The sequence below is a fragment of the Petromyzon marinus genome, chromosome 43, assembly GCF_048934315.1.
Source record: "Petromyzon marinus isolate PM22_M1 ecotype Great Lakes invasive population chromosome 43, UKy_Petmar_22M1.pri1.0, whole genome shotgun sequence".
NCBI lineage: Eukaryota > Metazoa > Chordata > Hyperoartia > Petromyzontiformes > Petromyzontidae > Petromyzon > Petromyzon marinus.
The window spans coordinates 14,282,008-14,292,293 of NC_133709.1; the positions used below are offsets into that span (position 1 = coordinate 14,282,008).

The 10,286-nt window shown below is 48.8% G+C and overlaps 1 long non-coding RNA gene across 1 annotated transcript; it reads right to left on the reverse strand.

Annotated features, from left to right (window-relative positions):
• Positions 1–3,031: 3,031 nt before the first annotated feature.
• On the reverse strand, positions 3,032–9,705 carry LOC142930775 (uncharacterized). Its single transcript, XR_012946726.1, has 2 exons — positions 9,619–9,705; positions 3,032–3,475 (listed from the first exon to the last, which is right to left on the reverse strand). It is a non-coding gene; the product is annotated as an uncharacterized LOC142930775 (long non-coding RNA).
• Positions 9,706–10,286: the final 581 nt, after the last annotated feature.

Below are 10,286 nucleotides of genomic sequence, written 5' to 3' on the forward strand. Positions count from 1 at the left end.
GGCGGGCGGGGCCTGCTGGCGCCAATCACAACGCTGGGAATGCACGGGTGTGGGGAAATTGTTATTGGATCATGATCGGCGACGTTTCGGGCAATGGTCCTTGTGCAGAGCACGTCAACAGTTGTTAGACCCTTTCATAACGTGGCTTACAGAGGGTGGCCCAAAAGTCAGGACACACAAAGTTAATGTATTTATCTTAAGTAATATGAATCCCTGCAGTCACGAAAGCTTTAAAACAAAATTTAATCACGAAGCATTATTTAGCTTAATTCTAACAAATGTTAAAACTGATATCCATGACTCTTTTGAAATGCATTTAGCACCTATTTTAAAATTACAGCTATCTTTTCTGCATGCATAACAACGAACTGAACTCGTTCGTCTTTAGTCAATGGCCCCTTCTTAGAATATTTTGTGAGTTTGGGGTTCCTCTAAAACGAAATACAGTCTATATATTTCTGAGACATTTTATGCAGATCGATTGTCGGTTCATAGACTAAATTTAATTCATTTTGGTGATAAAACAGTCCCACGTGTGTTGGGATCCCAGTCCAGATGGGAGGAGTAATTGTGGATGTGTTGACTGCGTTGCTGTGGCAGGACCCAACCACGACTGTGGCGTGCGGAGGAGAGGGCACTTCGTCCGGTAAAGACCTCACGGTCTTGGCCCCCACCTCGTCCGACGAGGTGCCGGTGGCGGCCGACGAGTGGCTCTGCACGCAACCCAGCTGCCTTCCCCATGGCCGGCCGGAACCCTCCCCGGTGCCAGCCACAAAGAACATCGGCGTGTCTGTGCTGCCTGCACCCCAAGGTGAGTGTGCGATCACGCGACCTCGTGACCTCTCGTTAGGGTGGCAGCCACCAACGCAAGGGCCGCTTTGGAGCCACTGCTGTTGCCCTTCACGAGTAACACGGAGAGCTCAAAACACCCAGCAGCCCACGTGAAAGGCGAATCATGTTTTTCGCGAACTTGAGCCTAACACTGAAATGTGGAGCAAAATCTTTGTGGTTAAGAGGAGCAGCACGGGTGCTGGCTGGGGCCACTGAATATCCACGCCAGCCCCATCGGCAGTGCAGCGCTCTGCGATGACGCCGGCTTCCGCCACCACCGTTCCCTTTGTGCAGAGGAGGACGACGGCATTCCGGCGGCACGGCTCTCGCTGTTTGCGCCGGAGCGGCTGAGCCTCAGGTGGGAGAATGACGTGGGCAAGGGTGCCGGCCTGCGCAACCTGGGGAACACCTGCTTCCTCAACGCCACGCTGCATTGCCTCGCCTACACGCCGCCGCTCGTGAACTACCTGCTGCTGCAAGAGCACTGCAGCACCTGTAAGTACCCCCTGGCACTCTCGTTTACCCATGGGCTAGGTTATTGGCAGTTATTTTGCTGCGATAAATTTCCCACGTGATAAGCCACTTCGTTGAGCTATCATTTCTGGTCCAGGTCGCTTCCCTAAGAAGCTAATAGCTCAATGGGCTTTATCTGGTAAGATAAAAAAAAAGTTTAGTTATAATTGTAGATTTTTTAAAGTGATTTGTTTACCTTACCAATACTTTGTACTCTTATCGTTTTTTGTATTGTTTGGTGTTGTAATGTTCTGACCCAGTGCCCCTACTGGACATTTTTTAAACAAAATTTCTTAGCTTATCGGATTCCTCCAGTATAAATATTCTGATTTTGATGGACACGAGCACATGTGGCGATCGTGTTTAATAGGGCGGACAGATGTTGCTTTGTCTTTGTAAAGCATCTTATGATGCAATTGGTACGTAGACGCAACATTAATTGCTATTGTTGCTGGTGCCAGGATTCTAGCCTTTATTGTTACTCCCCAGCTGGGCTGAGTGCGAGTGGCGTGCACTGATGGATTGTGCCACCTGTGCCCTCGTTCGCAGGCCAACAGAGCGACTTTTGCCTGATGTGCGTCATGGAGCGTCACGTCGTCAGCACGTTCAACAACTCGCAGAGAGTGCTGACACCCAAGGTCATCACTAAAAACATCACGCGTGAGTCCCACAACTACGTTCAAACTTGCACTCGGAGGAGAAGTTATCCCCGCGATCTTTCGCCATCTGTGTTCCAAGTCCTTTGCAAAGCTCCTTTTGACATGTTGGGGAGCTCTTGAAGGATGTCATCAGATCCTGTACCTGTCACTTTGTCCCCATGTCCATTTCTCTGCAGGCATCGCCAAACACCTGCGCATTGGGAGGCAGGAAGATGCCCACGAGTTTCTGCGATACGTGGTAGATGCCATGCAAGCCTCATGCCTCCATTGCCACAGCGAGTGAGTACCGCGCGCCAGTCAACTTGCGGCAGTCGTTCTGCAGTTCGGTACCTCACGGCTCCCTCTTGGTTTTCTGCCCGATTGTCCTTCGACGTCTGTGAGAAGCTACTCACACTTTTGTGTGAACACCTGGGAGATGCAGAGGACAGGCCCTGCTGGCACCACGGTTCTTTCACCTTGGCCCTGACGTGGGCCGTCTTTTGTTTGAGCATTTCACGTTGCCGATAAATACCGGGGGGTCGATATCTCGACGTCGGTGGCCCCGTGACATCATTGCTCGTGTTGACGGGCGGCACGTGGCACGCTGGGCATAACAAAACTGCCGGGCAACAGCACCGCATGTCGGCTGCCAGCTTGCCCCCAGCTCTGTGGCTGTGCCGTGAATGTGGCTGCCCTGTGCAGACGCTACCACGTTTGGTTGCTACAGAGCACGCGTTGCAGTGCTGAAGGGAAAGAGTGAATCGACAGCTCGGGCAATGGTGTAACTCTCACACACGCGTGTGCATCCGGTAAAGGTGCTACTGCTACTGCCGCTGTAACCACCGTGTGGTGTCGTTCTCTGTGACGTGGCAGGCTGGACAGATACACGGAGGCTACCACCCTCATTTACCAGATCTTCGGGGGTTACCTTCGATCACGTGGTGAGTTGTGCGCACTCCTCTACCAACTTGTTAACCGCGAGCAGCAAGCGCATCATCACAGTGTAGACGCGCTCGCGTTGCAGCGTTTACACACTCTCACGCACGTGCCACACGGAATAACCTTTTTATTAGTTGGTGAAAAGTACCAATTACCTATGTCAGTGGGAAGCGTGCATTTAGTTTACTAAGTAACATGTGACGTCCCTTCCTAATGTGTGCTTGTGTTTTGCAGTGGAGTGCATGCGGTGCTGCAACCACTCCGACACCTATGACACGTGCCTGGACATTGCACTCCATATTAACGTAAGCAATGAGAAAGCCATCGCTTAACAGTTATACATCTACGTACGGTGCGAAATAAGTTAAATGTACATACATCACATACATGAAAAACAACCGCCATTCGCCACTAAGTGGTGGTGATGTCACCACGGTGCTTGTGCCAGCCTGAGTGACTTTTAAGGCCACGTGAAGTGTCGAACGCCCGCTGGCAGGTCACGGGACAGACCATGGGTTGACTGAGATGACTGGCCGATGCAGCACCTGTGCCCCCTGCTGTGCCAACATGCATAACACACACACATACATAAATCAGCCACTTAACATCCAAACACACTGCCAGGAGCGTGCGTGATCTATTTTTTTGCGGTTGTACGATTTCATACGAAATGCGGGTTTCCGAATTGCCATCACAATATTAATTCTGCAGATGTTCATGGGATGCTTCTTAGAGTCCTCATTTGCCTTTCACTCTGTCGGCCAACAGAACTCATCAGCTATTGTGGAGGCGTTAGAGGAGTTTTTTAACAAGGAGACGCTGGACGAATACACCTGCAGAATGTGAGTGGGCATCGTGTGTTGACACCCTGGAATCATTGGTAGCTTCAAAAGTCTGCTGATTGAATCAAATTCTAATAAAAGATAGTAATAAAAATATAATATAAATAATACATAAAAAAATAACGTCCAATATATAACGTAAATAAGTAACAATTTTTATGTTAAGAAATGAATAAAAAATAACGAACAAAAAGTGAGTAGACTTATTGTTTAAAAGTTGGGGAACACGTGCGATGGCTGGCGTTGTTGTGGTGCAGGTGCTGTTGCAAGGGGGAAGCGACGAAGACGATGGCTCTCCACCGCCTGCCCAACGTCCTCACCGTCTCCATCAAGCGGTACAACCTCTACGGCGTCAAGATCAACCGGGTAACGATTCTGCCCCTCCACATCGCTCTAATTAATTTATTTTATTACAGCCCTTGTCAGTTCAACGCTGGAGAAAATGCCTCTCCATGCTGAAATAGGTCTTACAGATAGACTCACCCCCTGTCATATGACTAGAATTTCCACCACTTGCTCAGGGCTATCAACAGGAAATGAGCACCGTCTTCAACGCTCAAATGAGCGAGACATCACGTCATCACGTTGACGTGTAACTTAGATGGTGCCCATCTGTGCTGCCCACCCCACCACCCCTGCCGTTTCCTCTTCTAACGTTTGTCTCTGTGCGCTGCCTGTAGAACATCACCTACCCGGAGCACCTGGACATGCAACCCTTCACCTCAACGTCTCAGGGCGAGCCCGCAATCTACTCCCTGTACTCGGTGCTGGTGCACAAGGGAGCCGACTCCAACAGGGGTCATTATTATTGCTACAATAAGGTAATTCCATTTGTTACCATCAAACAATAACAACGCACATCTGCAATGCGCCCATAATGTTACAAATGTCCAATAGGGAGAAAGAAATTAAACAGTCTGGCAACTAAATTTTGACTTAAAACTTTCGTGACTGCAGGAATTCATATTCTTCTGTTCTTTCGGTAAAGTCACGTAGATAGAAAAATAATAATAAAGTGAATAAAATATATAAATAAAACAAACAGTCTTGCGACTGTTCTTGGGTTTTGAGGTATTTATGCAATTTCTACTTACAGTATAAACTTTATTTACTTGTATTTAGTGACTTGCTTAGCTTTCCTACACTTTTCACTCCTACCGGTTTATGTATTGTTTGTTGTAACTTTCTGACCTGCCCCTACTGGACATCTGTGACAAAGAGCATCGTAGCTCAGATTCTTCCAGTCTCAATAAAAATTCAGATTTTGATTAAATTTGTGCAAGGTTATCGATGCAGTGATGTGTTCAGGCAGACCGTACCGTAACTTCAACACCATCATAGCAACCGTAGCACGCTCTGCAGCTCTGACGTTGGGGCGATGCTCTTGAGGAACTTGTTGTCTCGAGGGTATCGTGCGTTGTTATTACATGAGCGGAGAATGTTGGGTGCGGTTTTGTAAACATTGTAACCAAGTGCAGCTGTGCTTCAACTGTGCACAGATCAGCGATGGAAAATGGTGCCGTATGAACGATTCTATCGTGCGGCTCGTCGACACCAAGGCTGTGATGAATGAGCAGGCCTACATGCTCTTCTACATTCGGTAAGTCGCCTTCTCTCCCATCCACTTTGACCTCCGCTTACAACCGTCCCCCAGACCAGCTCGCTGCACAGATATTGTCTTGCGCGAGCCGCAGCAGCAGTGTCTCCTTGAAAGGCAGTTGAGTTGTTCCGACTAATTTGGAGCTTAGCGCCGCGATGGGTGTCCGGCCAGACAGCTCAGCGGTGGAGCGAGCGGGGGTGTTAACCGCAGTTTGTGATGTGTGGTGCCGGCATTCAGGTCCCCAGAATTGAACGCGCCACCAGCGGACAGCTACCGCCCGCTGGAGCACGTCAAGGCGAAGTCCAGGTTGTGCATCAAACGTTCCCGCTCGGTGATGGAGACCCAGGACCTCGTCACTGAACAGCAGCTCTCTTCACCGGAGTGCAAGGTAAAGGATGACTTTGAAACGTTACCCCGTGTGCGTGGAACTGCCCGGGGAGACTGTAAACCCTGACAGTGCATCATTTTACATTAGAGGAATGGTGAAGTACAGCAATCTTCTTGTTTCTACTTGAGACCAGTTTTGTTTCATTCACTCAGTGTCGAGCGGTTTGGACTTGAGCACCCTCATCTTATTTATCTCCAGAAACTCAAGATGGCGAACCGCCCCAACGGGAACAACTGCCGGAGCAACTGCAAGGGCGACAGCAGAAACAGCAGCAGCAGCAGCTGCTACCGGCAACGCCAGGCACGCAACAGCCGCGGCCGCCACCACTAGTCCCAGAGCATCCGCCACCACCACCACCACCCCAATCTCCAAGCAGCCACTGCCAGTCCAACAGCAACCACTGCTGTCGCCAGATCCACAGCAGCCACCGCCTGTCTTGGAGAAGCTGCCATCAGCACCACAGCAGCTACTGCCACCGCCAGTCCTGCAGCAGCCAACACCACTACAGATCGTTTCGAAGAAGCCGTCGCCAGTCCCACAACAACCACCACCACCACCCCGCTCTCCTAGCAGCCGCTGCCAGTCCAACAGCAGCCGCCACCACCCCCCAATCTTATAGCAGTTGTCGCCAGTCCAACAGAAACCACTACCATCGCCAGATCCACAGCAGCCACCGCCTGTCTGGAAGAAGCCGCAGTCAGTACCACAGCAGCCGCCGCCACCGCCTATCCCACGGCAGCCACTTCCAACGTCAGTCCAACAGCAGCCACCGCCACTCTGGTCTCACAGCAGCCACCACCGGTGTAACAACTGGCAGTCGCCCCACCGATAGTGGTTGGTGCCTGAATTCCACACGATCAAGTGGCTAACCCTTTCCTTCCTCTCAAATTCAAACTAATTTTGAGAGACATTTTACAAAGGCACCAGGCAGCGGCTCACCATGGCGTCACCGGCGCCCCAAAATGTACTCATCGCGAGCTCCACCATCAGCCCCTGAAATCACTTGAACATCATTGGAATCACCTTGTACTCTACATTCTCACTCGACGACCACATTCTCTAAACAATAAAGAGCTGCAATTATTACCTCGGGCCTCATGGCACACCTGTCCAATGCTGAGATGGAAAACAATTAAAGCAACTCTAAACTCACAATCCACAATGACTTGAAAAACCCAGCACAAAAGCACTTAAAATTACGCCATGATTCTGGGAAACAAGAGCCAAGATCCATGCAGCCGACACCAACCCATTACGGCTTGGAGTTTCTGTTTATTCCGAAGTCAATCGTCAAGGGAGTTGGCACCAGGAACGTTATTGTGATGGGGAGCGTAAAATTAACTGTCCCATAACAAATGAAGACAGAGGTTGTGTCCTCCGCAACGTGAGGCCGGAGTGCGGTCTCAGTGAGGTCGTGCAAGGTATTCCCGTACGGTTCTTGTCTCTGTTCATTTAAAATGCGGGCCTTTTATTTTGCGTTGTGTCGGGGATTTAAAAAGTCAACGCTGTTGCAAAGAATTTATTTATTTATTGAAATGTGAATACGTCGGCACTTTTTTAAACTACATATCTGTTAAATCTTGACTTAAAGCTTTTGTGACTGCAGGAATTAATATTCTCTGGGTCTTTCGGTAAAGCCACGTAGATAGAAAAAGTTAACAAAATAATAACAATATCACGACATTTCGATCGCAACACAAGCAATCGTCTTCAGGTGAAAAAGAGGGGAAAATCTGCCGAGGCAGGCTGCTTATAAAGTAAAATAAAATACGTGACTTTACCGAAAGAACCAAAGAGTATGGATTCCTGCAGTCATGAAAGCTTCAAATCAAGACTGTTTATAAAGGTTTAGAGATGGGCGGGGCAGCTAATGTTAATTTAGAAGAGAGGTCTCCGTAACCTGCAGTAGGTCTACACCAATCACAGAGCTGTTTACAAATGGTTTAGAGATGGGCGGGGCAGCTAATGTTAATGTCGGGGAGGTACTACGGAGCTGTGGGGGTGGCCATTGTATTGTGAGAGAGTAGCTTCATGAAGCCATCCAAATGTATAAACACAGAAACAATTTTAACTGAGAAAATGGGTACAAACTGAGAAATCATTGGAAGGACGTTATTAACCAGTTTAAGTCAAAACTGGCTGTGATGTTCCTATCCACCGTTAGCTGTGTTAGTAAATGGCGGCTTGCCATTCTTTTCCACCTCCATATGGCCACTGCGCTGTCTTACATTGACATGCTAATCTCTCACAATACAATGGCCACCCCCACAGCTCCGTAGTACCTCCCCCACATTGACATTAGCTGCCCCGCCATCTCTAAACCTTTATCAACAGCCTGCCTCGGCAGATTTTCCCCTCTTTTTTCACCTGAAGACGATTGCTTGTGTTGTGATCGAAACGTCGTGATATTGTTATTATTTTTATTATTTTTTCTATCTACGTGGCTTTACCGAAAGACCCAAGGAATACATATCTGTTACTTTGTTTTTTAATGTACGGGGCGTGCACATGTCAATGGACACGCTAACCGTAGCGCCAAGCTGTTACCACGTGAAATGTACGGATAAATTATGAACTTCGCCAAGCACTTTATTTCCATCTTCCATGATGCCTCCAGAAACAGCGGTTTCTGAACTCGTGAATGTAGATCGGTGACACTTCGGTCTCCTCGGGGTTTTTATCGTTTGTACAAGAGCAGCTCAAAGTGTGGGAAGGGAAAGCGAGATTAATGTTTTCCAGAGATTTTGTCTACCTCGTTTTGTATTTGCACTTGACATCAATATATACTTGTCGTGACAAAACTGGTCTCGCTTCCATTTCTTACCTTGCCATCGCAGTGTGTGTGTATGTGTCTTTGTGAGTGTGTGTGGGTGTATGTGTGTGTATGTGTGTGTATGTGTTTGTGTGTACGTATGCATGTATGTGCGCGTGCTCGCTAACAGCATTTGCACCAACAGCCTGTTCAGGCTCTACGGGGGATCTTTGTCTTTGTATGTCTGTGTTTTGATGGCTGTGTACGTGTTTGTGTGTGTGGATGCCTGTGTGTGTATGTTGAACTTCTTTAGCACCGCACACAGCCAACCGTGCTAATCTGAGTTATGGGGGAACGACAACAAACTAAACACAAAAAGCAGAAGTGGCGTGCAACTAGCACACAAGTCCACTTGTATACACGTGCACTTGTTGTACTTCTCAGAAATATTCGTGGGTCGGAGGTCAAGACCACGTTGCTGACCTAATTAAATGTTGAATATAAAAAGTGGATAAAAGGTAATGGTACAGCCCCTGCGGTTGTTCACGCCACTGCCGGCAAATGGGGCCTCCACGAGCGGGAGCTCGAGAGCCCCTGTGAGGGTCATTGGCCTACTCCTCCACACTGACCAGGACAGCTTCGAAGAGGAGGACGTCAAATATAAAGTTAGATTCACCTGCCGCTTACAACATTTGACCGTAACGCGTTCGGTGGGGACACGCTTCTTGCTGGGCCCAAATCCAGGTCGGCGTGGAAAGAAAAACGGGGCCCAGAGAATGTTGACTCCAGCACTGGAGGGGTGCCGGTACACTGGGACACTGCTGTGGGTGTGGTTACTCAATCGCCCAGCCACGTGGAGGAGTAGCCACTGATATGAAACGCAACGCCATCGTCTCACCTAATCAACCCGTTCACCCGTGAAGCGGTGGCCCGGCCGTTAGCGCACACTGACCACTGCCAGCTAAGTTCGATTCCCGGCCACGGCTAACGTCGGTGCTGAGTGACATCTGAACAAATCTCTGGGCTGCCTCACCTTCACACCAACTCATACTGACCAGCGTGGTGAAGTATGATCAAACCCCCCCCCATTTACTGACACAGTGGGGGGCTCTTACCTCAGCTGTGGATTGACAGAGGGCCGCCGTCTATGCTGAGCCCCATGCCAGTATAGTCGCAGCATCCCTCTGCAATAGCTTTGCTGTGACACCTGAAGGCACACAAACAACACAAGTGGGTGGCCAGGTGCAGGGAGGGTGACGTTCTCATTCAATGAATAAAAAACGAAAAGGAACCCGCCACAGATATTCACCAAGCGGCAATGAGAGCGTCGTGACGATGCTGCTGCTGTCAGAAACCCGCCGCACGATGCAGTGCGGACACGAGTTGACAATTTCAACCCCACACATCCGTTACTTTTCTTGTCAACACCCTCAGCATTAAATTAACATTGCAGAGTTTTATAGTTCAACATTCAATGATTTTTCTACACTTAAGGGGTCATTTAATTATCGTTTTATGAGTCATTCATTTTAACAACGCAAATATGTAATCGCTACAGCTATTGAGAGAGCTATTGTGGAATTCTGCTAAATCCAAGAAAAGTAACTTAATGGCAAATTCTGCATTTTTAAAGTAATGGTTTGATAATGATTTCGCACAGTTAATGATGCAACTACTGGCACAGGGCAACCGCGGCTCGAGTGTGAACGCCTTCACTATGAGAGGGGTCACCCTGCAGGGTTGAGTAGAGATCTCTATACCACCCTGTATGGCAGGGGTGTCC